The sequence below is a fragment of the Lithobates pipiens genome, unplaced genomic scaffold (genome assembly GCF_037356315.1).
Source record: "Lithobates pipiens isolate NorthernLeopardFrog02 unplaced genomic scaffold, aLitPip1_a1.2 Scaffold_8, whole genome shotgun sequence".
Classification (NCBI taxonomy): domain Eukaryota; kingdom Metazoa; phylum Chordata; class Amphibia; order Anura; family Ranidae; genus Lithobates; species Lithobates pipiens.
In genome coordinates this window covers 503,639,138-503,651,655 of record NW_027507903.1, presented here as the reverse complement: position 1 = coordinate 503,651,655, position 12,518 = coordinate 503,639,138, and the positions used below count along the sequence as shown (strand labels likewise).

Sequence of the window (12,518 nt, the reverse complement as noted above, 5' to 3'; positions counted from 1 at the left end):
AAATACATGACCAACAATCCCACACAAACTAAAAATTAAAATTAAAAATGCATACATCTCCCACAGTAAGAAATGCTTTTTGGGCAAACGTTTGTGGACACCTGACCTGGTAGATGTCAGGGTCTTAAAGGGAACCTGTTGCTTTACAAACTTCCACTCCTCTGAGAAGGCTTTCCAAAAGATTTTCGATTGTATTTGTGGGAATTTATGAATATTTAACCAAAAGAGCATTTCTGAGGTCAGGTGTGAGGTACTGATGATGGATGAGAAGACCTGGCTCACAATCAGCATTCCAATTCATACCAAAGATGTTCAGTAGGGTTGAGGTCAGGGCTCTGTGCAGGCTACTTGAGTTCCTTCAAAAACAACTTCATGAAACCATGTGTTTATGGAGCTGGCTGCAAAGAGACACAATCATGCTGGGACAGAAAATGGTCTACCACAAGGTGTTACCATAAGGTTGGAAGCACACAATAATCTAAAATGTCCTTGTATGTTGTGGCATCAGGGCTGGTGCAAGGATTTTTGACACCATAGATGAAACCTAATTTTGCCACCCCCATTGTCTCCACCCTTGACTCCAGCCTCTTTGCAATGCCCTTGTAACACATGTGACCTACCTGACCTTTACACTGACCTATCACAGTGGCATTAACAGTACCCTTTGCTAGAAACACCTGAACTTATTTGGAGGAGTGTCCAGAACCTTTTGGACCTATAATTTATGAATTCTACAGTGGGAACATGGCTGTCTCTGATTTTAAATTTAAGGAAAGCAAAAATTAAAATAAAATTGTTGTCAACAGATGTGCTAAATTTTCAGAAATCCCCAGCATAAGCGAACGCACTAACCTCAACATCTCAAATGTCTGTTGAAACTTTGTTCGATTATCATTTCACTATGTACTGTAATTAATCTTATATTCATGCAACTGCACATGCAATCATTTTTTACTAGTACGCCGTGCACTGGGCGCACGCCTTTAGTAAATTAACCCAACTGTCTCTTTTATGGATTCCTATTGAGGTAGAAAATTTAATTGTCAATGGCAGTAAACTCCTTAACTAGTATCTTTAGCCAAAACTTAAATTTTTGACGTTTTGGGGAATTCACCCTCTGTATTTGTCCTGGTAACTGTTGACATTGTGATTACAATCAATAAAATCCAAAATGTTACAGGTGTCACAGGAATATACGGCTCCATTTGAAGATTTCCAGTCTGAATAGGGATTTCTTTCAGTTTGGAGAGCTTTCCACTTACTTCCTTGTGTCTCTGGATCAAACAAGTTTTGGATAGGGATGTACTTTAAAACTTATTTTTTTGCTTCTCTAAAAACATCTACTGAAGTGTTCCCTGCAAAACATGGCACTGAACACCTACCTTGCATCAGGTGGAGAAAGCTAAATTAGCTGTCTTTAAGTGCTAAAGCATCTGGCAAAGTCCTTAGCATTTGACACTTCTGGAAGTGTTGAATGTTTGCGTCCCCTGGCATGCAGTTTGTTTCCTCCCACCAGCCCCTACCTCCCTACAAGACACAGTAGTGATGTTGATGTAAAGGTTGATGGAAGAAACCATAGAGCACAGCAAGAGTAGCAGGCATTCCCAAAAATTGCTGAATACTTACCCAGAGCATTTAGAACTCTAATGCAGCATACACACGGCCAGACTTTTCAACAGCAAAGGTCCGACGGAACGAATCAGTCGGACAATTCGATCGTGTGTGGGCTCCATCGAACCTTTGCTGTCCAAAAATCTGACAGACTTTAGAAATAGAACATGTTTCAAAATTTTCCGCCAGAACTCCGCCGGACCCAGTTCCTATCAAAAAATCCGTTCGTGTGTATGCTAGTCGATGGACAAAAAACAACGCTAGGGCAGCTATTGGCTACTGGCTATGAACTTCCTTATTCTAGTCCACTCATACGTCATCACGTTCAAATCCTTCGTACTTTGGTGTGATTGTGTGTGGCCAAGTCCATTCATTCAGAAAGTCCATCGGAACTCCACCGAAAATCCGTGGGGAAGACCGTCAGACCTAGTCCGTCGAAAAGTCCGCTCGTGTGTACGCGGCATTAGAGAGCAAATGACAGACTTGCTGCTCACAGTGGCGAAAAGTATTCAGTGAGGTTGATTTACTAAAGGCAAATAGACTGTGCACTTACAAAACCCCTAGAAGTCTATCATCGGTACAAACCATCTCTGTATAACACTGTATAACACATCTCTGTATAACACAATTGCACTAATACGGCTATAATCACCTTATGTAGAACACAACAAATTATTAATCTATCCTATAAATAAATATAAAATGCATTCAATAATAGATAATTGTGAACTCATAACCCCACAGATAATCAATAAACACACAAAACTCACAGATGTGAATAATTCAACTGCCAATGATTCATTTATTACCTAGAGTGATGGCTGTGAAATCGTGATCATGGTCCTAAACATCAGCAATAAAAATAAAGTAAGTCCTCTTGCACACTGCAGCTGGAAAAAGCTCAGTACAGCTTTTTTATTTTTTACTGCGCTAAAATACAGCCCAATAACTGTAATGTGCTTATGCATACAGGCACGTAAACAAGCGCCATGCATTCTTCAGAAAAGAAAAAAAAAATCAGCTTTTTTGGTCAGTAATTTACACCTCAAGTACGCAAATGTGCACAAATACGTGCGAATGCGCACAAATGTCCATTTACATATTGTGCAGAATGAGAGCACGAGAATACATTTTCGCGCATTTGCGCAAAAAAGCACGCGGAAATGCATGAACACATATAAGCGAAAATTCATTAAAAAAAAAGTCTTAAAAAAGTAGATGCTCAAACAGGAGTATCATGTGCAAAAGGCCTAAGTTTGATTCACTAAATAAAGAAACTAGGAAAACAGGAAAACCCGTGAAGGCACAAATAGGAAGCCTGCTTGTGTTAAAGAGGAAGTAAACCCTGATGGGTTTTACTTCCTCTCTATTCCCCTGCAAAGTAAAAGCATAATGGGCTAGTATGTTTCGCATTCTAGCCCATTATGTGCCACTTACCTGCAAACGAAGCCCATGATGTCCCCGCTGGTGTAAGCATCCATCTTCACCTCTCTTCCTGGGGGACCCTCTTCCGGGGCTGGGGACTCTGGCTCGGTGACTGCCTGGAGTCACTTGACATCACTCCCGCCCAATGCGCGCAGGAGCTGACGGTCACGGCACGGGCCCTATAGAAATGGCACAATCGTGCCCTTTCTAAAGCACACATGCACGGAAGACGTTGGCGCAAGCGTATATGGTAAATATCTCCTAAACCATACAGGTTTAGGAGATATTTCCAGTACCTACAGGTAAGCTTTATTATAGGCTTACCTATAGGCAAAAGTGGTCTGTAAGGGTTTGCAATCACTTTAACCACTTTCAGACCGGACCATTTTGCTGGCTTAAGACCAGACCACTTTTTGCGATTCAGCACTGCGTCACTTTAACTGACAATTGCGCGGTCGTGCGATGTGGCTCCCAAACAAAACGGACGTCTTTTTTTCCACAAATAGAGCTTTCTTTTGGTGGTAGTTGATCACCCCTGCGTTTTTTATTTTTTACGCTATAAACAAAAAAAGAGCGACAATTTTGAAAAAACACATTCTTTTTTACTCAGTTTCTCTAATGCCTACTGCACATGTAAGATCCAGATGGCACTTTCTTTTATAAGGGCTTGTGTTAGGAGAAGGGGGAGATAGAAGTCCCTTTCTTTGAGATCTTGACTTATACCTGCCACCTACTGGCTGAAAATGGTGAATAAAAAATAATTATATTTAATATTTTATATTTACCTGAACTATAAATTAATTAATAAAATAATACATTTTTGATTCCTGAACATACATATATGGACAGACAAAATACATGCCTCATAAGTAATCTGATCACTTTGATATGTATATCTAAAATATTGTAGGGAATCTAACACAAAGCAATCTGTTTATCTAATCTTACAGTATGAATGGAAGAAGAAATTGGTTATCAAAAGAAATAGACTGTTCTATTTTTCAGACATATCTCTATATCAACTAAGCAACGTAAACAAGCTTGTTGTCCTTTAAGGCACGATTCCACAGCCAAAATATACAAAATGACTACCATACGACCAATCCAGGGAATTATGGGACATTTTACAACCATGAAATATAAGACAGCAATCCATGGAGAATCCAATTCACAGAGTAAGCAACTACTGCAATCTCTATAAACATTTATTATTTACAAGCCAGTCTGGTGACATATGCTATTGACTTTGATGCATCATGAAAACATACAAGTTATGGATTATCTATATTTTGCTGGTTATTTTTTTTCCTGATACCAAGCAGTTTTAGTATATTACCATTGATCACCTGTGTCTAGAGAGGCTGCAGGGTGTCATGAAGAGCTGAATAAGTTAAACAATGTCTTAAAGCATTACAGGATGCATGGAAACATAAATACAAGGAGAATTTGTTCCGCAGTTGTGACTTCTGTTAGACACCTATTCAGCTTTTAACAAGAGAATCTGTATTTATAGTGGTTAGATAATTGTCACACAGTATGGCTCAGGTTGGACTTTGCCAGCTGCCCAATATCTTCTCGGATACCTCCTACTGCTACAGATCACCCTTTCACTAAATTTAAATATGGTGCCCCTACAGATAAAAAAATAAAAAAACCTACAATACATTACCAAAAGTTTTGAGACTCCTGCCTTTACACACACATGAATTTTAATGGCATCCCAGTCTTAGTCCGTAGGGTTCAATATTGAGTTGGCCCACTCTTTGCAGCTATAACAGCTTCAACTCTTCTGGGAAGGCTGTCCACAAGGTTTAGGAGTGTCTATGGGAATGTTTGACCATTCTTCCAGAAGCGCATTTGTGAGGTCAGGCACTGATGGGGATGAGGAGGCCAGGCTCACAGTCTCCACTCTAATTCATTATCTATTGGGTTGAGGTCAGGACTGTGTGCAGGCCAACCAAGTTCCTCCACCCCAAACTCCCTAATCCATGTCTTTATGGCCCTTGCTTTGTGCACTGGTCCAAATCATTTGGTGGAGTGGGGATTATGGTGTGGGGCTGTTTTTCAGGGGTTAGGCTTGGCACCTTAGTTCCAGTGAAGGGAACTCTTAAGGAGTCTGCATACCAAGACATTTTGGACAGTTTCATGCTCCCAACTTTGGGGGAACAGTTTGAGGATGGCCCCTTCCTGTTTCAACATGACTGCGCACCAGTGCACAATCAAGGTCCATAAACATATGGATCAGCGAATTTGGGGTGGGGGAACTTGACTGGCCTGCACAAAGTCCTGACCTCAACCCGATAGAACACCTTTGGGAGGAATAAGTGTGTAGACTGCGAGTCAGGCCTTAGCATCCACATCAGTGCCTGACCTAACAAATGCGCTTCTGGAAGAATGGTAAAACATTCCCATATACACACTCCTAAACCTTATGGACAGCCTTCCCAGAAAAGTTGAAGATGTTAACGCTGCAAAGGGTGAGCCAACTTAATATTGAACCCTATGGACTAAGGCTGGAATGCCATTAAAGATCATGTGCATATAAATGCAGGTGTCCCAATACTTTTGGTAAAATAGTGTAAGTTCAGCGTTTAAAAATATTGTTTAATGTAATTTGTATCTCTGTAGGTAATTTTTAGCATCCCCAAAACCTGGCTGAAAACCCCCTGTATTATTTACACTCCCTATCCTACTTTATTGCTTGGATTCAAAATATATTGGACACTTACCCGCAGCATCACAGGTGTGAACACACTACCTCTTTCAAAAGTCAAACCTTACCCCTCTATCGCAGTCATGCTGAGCTCACCTTGATATAGTGTCCCCTGACAACCCTAAAGGGGGTCATGTAATATTCAATGAAAGTAATACTACAGAAAGCTGTCAAAGATGGCAAATTTAGAACAGGAGATGGTCAGAGACTAAGCGCTTGCAACAAGAGATGGTCATAGACTACAAACATGCTACAGGATATGCTGTAGACTAGGGATAGGCTTCAAGAGACAAAGACTGGAGACACATTTCATGAGCTTGCTAGAGGTTACTACTACTATTACAGGGCAATAGGAAACCACAGAAAACTGTAGGCGGCACAAAAAGTGCCATAGATCCACATGTAGCCCCTGGGCCACAGGTTGGGAACCAGGCCACTGTGGCATTGGATAAATGTGCAATGTACGCCAGTTTTTGCCTTCTGGTAGGCTTCACATAAGTGACATATAGTTATTTTCCCCTGTCTATTTTCTGCTTAGACAATTTGTACACTTTGTTGCTGCAGATTATAATTGCCTATTTGCCTACACGTCTCTCATAAAATGTGCATATTAAAATCATGTTTAATGATTCCAGAAATGGGTCTCTGGGTTCCCATTAAAACTATGGCAAAATATCCTGAACAGTGTTAGTGTGGGTGTCTGCAGCCATTTGATTCAGACAAGCACTTTCTGCAACCTACACAGCAAAAAGGTTCTCAAGTTTCAAAACCTCCAAAAATGTTTTTGTCTAAAGCAATCTATCTTTGCAAATAACTGTATGACATTAATTTGGCATAACACAGCTTGCCCCCTAAATCTTTATGCCATCACTGCAAGGCTTTTTTTCAGGTGGAACTCAGTTCCACCACCTCTAGCTCAGACCCTTGGGGAGTCCTGCTCACCACAATCACTTGTAGACACAGAAGTCTGGTTTCTGTGTGTAACCCCCATGAACTCTGCACTGTATGTAATGCAATCCTGATATTTAATGCCCCTTTAAGACCCTTCTACTGTTTGTTAAATATGACCACACCCACTATTTGATGGGATTTGGAAGGTGTGTGTGGGGGGAGGGGTTTTGGGGGGTCGTGGTTGAGTTCCAGCACCTATTATTTGAGAAAAAAAGCCCTGCATCACTGTATTCCTAAAAAAGTCAAGGCAAATGCCTCATACACACGATCGGATTGTTGGCCAACAAAACCATTGACTTTTGTCAACCATTGATTCTTTTCATTTTGCACTTTTCAGTTCATTTCTGAATGGTCGTTCGTCAACCAGCCATGTTGCGGAATCGGAGGAGATAATGGGTTATTTATTAATGGCCCTGGAGTTATTGCTTTAACCCAAGTCCAGTCCAGGAACAGGAGGATCTCTTGGACCAAAAATTGGTTGCTTTATTAATCGGAACCAATTATGTCATATGCCTTTGCTGCGGGAGCTCCAGGACAATAATCCAGATGATTTTCAGAATTATCTCCGGATGACGGACCCCTGCTTTCACCAACTCTTGGTATTGTTGACCCCCTATATTAAGAAGCAGGACACATTCATGAGGCTTTTATTTTATTTTTTTGGTTGAATAATAATGATTTGATTTGGTATATTTTCTATATTTTTGAATGCGTAGAATGCACTTTTTGGTTAAGTGTCTAATTTTTTTTTTTTTTTTTTTAATGCACAATAAAAAATTGTGGAGAATAATACCTGGCTGTGAGTTTTACTTCAAATGACAGTTTGGGAGTAGGCAGTTACATTTAAAAAAAATACAATGTAAAATTGACAAGAGACACCAACATAGTTGTATCTTCGATCTTAAAAACTACAGGATAATGGTGTTGTGTTGTGGCCCAAATAAAAAAAAAAGCATAATAATATTATTCTTGATATCACTAGAAAAAAAAAGCCTTTGAAAATTAGTTTGCAATAACTCCATCAGTATCACCAGCAAAGCAGCTTCATTATTATCCCATTAAAGAAGAAGAGAATGTGCGCTGCATTTCCAGATTTCATAATTTGCCACATCACGAATGTTAATTTTCTATTATGAACACTAGTTTACAAGACCGATTGCTTTGGCTCGTCCTTGCTTCCAAGCATGCGTGTTTGTACTTTGGACTTTTGTCCGACGGACTTGTGTTTCAAATCTTCTCTTTATTATTTTTATAATAATCATAAAACATACATATCCATTTACAACATCATCATACAACATCATACATAAAACATTTTACTCTTCATTTAATATCAAAAAAAAAAAAAAAGAAAAAAAAAAAAAGAAACGACAAACCCCCTTTTCTCCCTTCCTTCCCCCCTCCTCTCCCTCCCCCCCCCTTTCTTTTAAATTATAAATATTCTACCATTCCTTTTGAGGACTGAAACTCTTCCCATTTTTTCCACACCATTGGTATCTGGCTTTTTACATAGCCTTCTTCTCTTATTTGTTTTTCCATGAAACACATCTCGCTCATTTCGCATATCCATTCAGATATTTTTGGACTAGTTGTTTCTTTCCATTTACGTGCTATTATTGTTCTAGCTGCTGTTGTCATATGTTGAATTATCCCATTTTTCATACTATCCAATGTATCTGTCGTAAGAGAAAATAATGCTACCTTTACATCTGGAATTAATTCTTTTCCAGTCACTTTTATTATATCTCAAAAATTTTTATCCAGAAATTTCTCACTTTTTTACATCCATACCAAATATGTTCCAATGTTCCTTTTTCTATCCCACACCTCCAGCACTTCTCTGTATTTCCTTTATTAACTATTTTTAGTGCAACTGGACTCCAGTACCATCTCAGCGCCACTTTGTAATTTCTTTCTTGATGTTTTAATGGCGTTGAGGTTTTATGTATTATCCCTAAAAAATGTTTACATTCTTTTTCTGTAATTGTCTCTCCTAATTCTTCCTCCCATTTTCTAATTCCTATTAGATCTCTAATGTCCCCCGTGGGTAGCAGCAATTCATATATTTTAGATAGCTTATTCTTATGGTTTTGCTCCTTTAATATTATCTGTTCGAACTTAGTTAATGGTCTAATTATTACATTTTTATTTAACTCAATAAATTTTTCTAATTGATAATATTGCAACCAGTCTTTTTTAACTTCCAATCCAAGATCGAGTAAACTTGGCATCTTTCCATCCACCAGAATCTGTACTAGTCTTACATTCTCCATCTTGTTCCAATTTAGATATCTTACCCCTTCCAAAGCTGGCTTAAATTCTGGGTTGGACATCAATGGAGTCAAAGGTCCAGTTCTGGAGGATAGCTTTCCCTTTTTCAGCACTGCGTCCCAGATTTTTAAAGTAGCTCTCACGAAAATTGGCATTTCCTTTTTTTTTGTTCTTAGTTCAGGTTTTATCCAAGGTAAAAATTTAAGTTGTACTCCCGTAATTACCTCTTCCAACGTTACCCATTGTTTGTTTTTTTTATCATGTTGCCAATTTATAATTCTAACCAATGATGCTGCTTGCATATATTTTACAAAATCGGGCAATGCCAGCCCTCCATTTTCTTTTGTTCTGGTTAGTGTTTCTCTTTTTATTCGGCAGTTTTTTTTCCGACGGACTTGTGTACACACGTTTGGAAAATTAGACAACAGACATTTGTCCGTGGCAAAATGTAAAACCTGCTATCCAACATTTGTCTGCGGAAAACCCGACAACAATTGTCCAATGGAGCATACAAACGGTTGGATTATCTGCCAACAGCCTGTCATCACACATTTCGCATCGGAAAATCAGATTGTGTGCATGAGGCTTTAGGCACACCCATTATCCCACCAGTAAAAATTATATATTGCACTCAACTCATTCTTCAATGCAGGTCAACAAGATACACAGATGCTCAGACAACTGCCCTGTATGCAAGGTTCAAACAGTGAAAGTCCTGACACAAAAGGGGGCTGGACGACTGTTTAGTTGAAACGCGTCAGAGGGACCCCTTTAAGACATTGCTACTTTCTGACTATGTTATTATGATTGAACCAAATGTGAGTGTAATTTTATTATTAGTTTTTTAATAAATTGGATGTTAAAACGGTATCACGCTATGCTAGTTTTCTACTTCCATGGTCTTTGATACCTGAGCCCCCTATTTTCATGGGATGAGCACTATAGGAGGATCGCTACGGATGATTTCATGACCTGAAGACTTGTGGGAGATTACACACTAGATGTATGATTATCTGGTTTGCTAACCTACAGGTCCAAATGACTCGAGAGGCGTAAGCCTTCCTCTGAGTCCACGTCATTTGGTAAGCCTCTTCTCCCCTTCTTTATCACGGTGGTGGTGGTATTATTCTACACATCAGAAGTTGAATTTCACCTTTTTTACGTCACCTCAAGTTTGGAATTGTGATTGATATTACATATTTCAAGGACTGTTAGACATTCACTTGATGGACTGTATATGTTAAATTCATTTTATTTACTTTAACCTTTTGTGTGCATGAGGTTCATGCACTCTTCCACCTGGGAGTAAGATCTCTTGATATATAACGGAATTTACACATATTTTCTTTTTTTTTTTATTGTATGTCATTTTCTTTGCTTGAATTAGTGCCTTACTGGTTCATGTGGTTTGTTGCCACCTAAGCGCCACACTTTTTTGTTTTACATTATGTTTCACTTACCTGACACAGGAGCCAGCGAAGTCACCGCTGTCCCCTGTAGTCCGGAGCCTCCATCTTCTCGGTGGGTCTCGCTACTCCGCCGCTGTCATTCGACGAAGCCGCGATGACGTCACTCCCGCGCATGCGCACGGGAGCCGCCACTCGTAGCATATCGCCACTGACAGCGGCGCGCTCAGTGCAGGTTTAGGAGATATTTCTTGGACCTACAGGTAAGCCTTAATCTAGGCTTACCTGTAGGTCAAAGTTATTTGTAAGGGTTTACAACCACTTTAAGTTTTGCAACTCTGGCATGTTTGTAACTAAAACTGCACATATCCTTAATGTATTTGGGGAATTATACCTTGTTTTGTTCAGGACAAATTGAGCTTTCATTTGGAGGTGATTTTTTTTTTTTTTTACCAAAGGGAAACTGGCCCAAATTAGTTTAAAAAAAAAGTTTATTAAATGTAGCTGTATTTTTCTTGCCATTATAATGATTTGCCACCAAAGAGAAAACCAGAATAAATTCTCTACTCCTGACGAGCAGGTGGATACCAATGGCACTGACACTAAACAGTGACACTGACCCTAACGCTAGCACTTACAGTAACACTAATCTTTATTTTATTTATTCTCAGAGTTCTAAAACTAGTGATCACTGAAATTGGCCATCATAGTGATTATGGAATCAGACCAGGAGCTGTCAGTGGCTGCTAGGCTGCTTGGGGGGCTATGATCAAGTACGATCCCACCAAAAAATTTTGAACATATACGCGGCACCACAGAAGAAAGACCACTTCTGTAAAACTGCATATATGTGTTACCTTGGCGTTGGGGATTAATATTGCCATGGAAAGCTCTGCTCTTCTATTTTTGCCCGGTCCAGATTTCAGACTTTTTTGCCCTGCTTTAGTAATCCCCAAAGTCACATTCTTTATCATGTCATATTCAATTATCCTGAAATCTACTTAGAACTTTGTCTTCTCCAGCTGCTTTCAGAAGTTGCTGGGGAGATTTTCAGTCATCAGAGTGTTGCAATTTATCAGCTATAACGCATGTTCCATTCAATGAAACATGTCCAAAAATAAACCTTGTCCACATTACTCATCCTTCATCTTATCAAACTACTTGCAAGTGATTTAAAGTCTTTGTCAATAAAAGGAAAAAAGTCCTACTTTAGTTGGGTCCCTCATTGATCTGTTCTGCCGAACTGAAGGGGTGACACTGCAATTATGTACAACATCATTTGCTATCGATCAGGTAACACCAATGTCAATTCACATTGAAAATAATGCACAGTGATTGATAGCCTGCAAACTAAAGGGTAATTAAATGTCAATAAGCTAATGAATACTGATTATGATAAGTATTTTTATGAAGAAAAATTTGTTAATGGGGACCTTTAGTCAGTCAGGAATTTTTTTTCAGGTCATTTCAACCTAGCCCCGTAACAGCAAATGAGGTATATAAAAAATACCAAAAGATTCAGCTTAATGCTGACTGTTATTGTAATGACCAGACCCCAGTGAGGCAGAAAACCCTTAAAGGTACTCCAAGCAGTGAGAGAGATCCATAGCTGAATTCTGGTGGTTAAGGATCCAGTTGATGCTTTGCAGATTCTGCATAGTCCGCTGGACATTGACTGACAAGGGGAGTCACTTGTGCACAAAGCAGGGCAAGAACCAGGGACAACACTTTGATGAAAACCTGGGATGCCTTGTACAGGCCAAAGAGTGGGGCTACAAACTGAAAATGACACCAACCACAGATAGCACTGGTGAGACTGAAATATAGGAATGTGCAGATAGTTGTCCATGATGTCCACCAAGGCCAGGAAATCCCCTGAATGAAGACAGGCCATCTCGGACCTACAAGACATCATATGGAACTGCACTGGAAGGAACTTGTTGAGAACATTTAGGTCCAAAATGGTCAGGGTGAACAGGTTGGAGTAAAAGCTTTGGAAACTTTCTCCTTCTGGAACTGGGGTAATGACCCCCCTGACAGAAAAGCTGTTTCAGGGCAAGCTGAGGATCTGCTTTCCTGCCGGGTGCAAAGAGCACATTGGAGGGTATGAAGTGAGTATGAGGCAGGGCGTGAAACCCCAG

General features: G+C 39.6%; 1 protein-coding gene across 1 annotated transcript in view; it reads right to left on the bottom strand.

Annotated features, from left to right (window-relative positions):
• Positions 1 to 12,518, bottom strand: part of TMEM178B (transmembrane protein 178B) — a 504,253-nt gene that overhangs the window by 295,315 nt on the left and 196,420 nt on the right. The window lies entirely within an intron of this gene.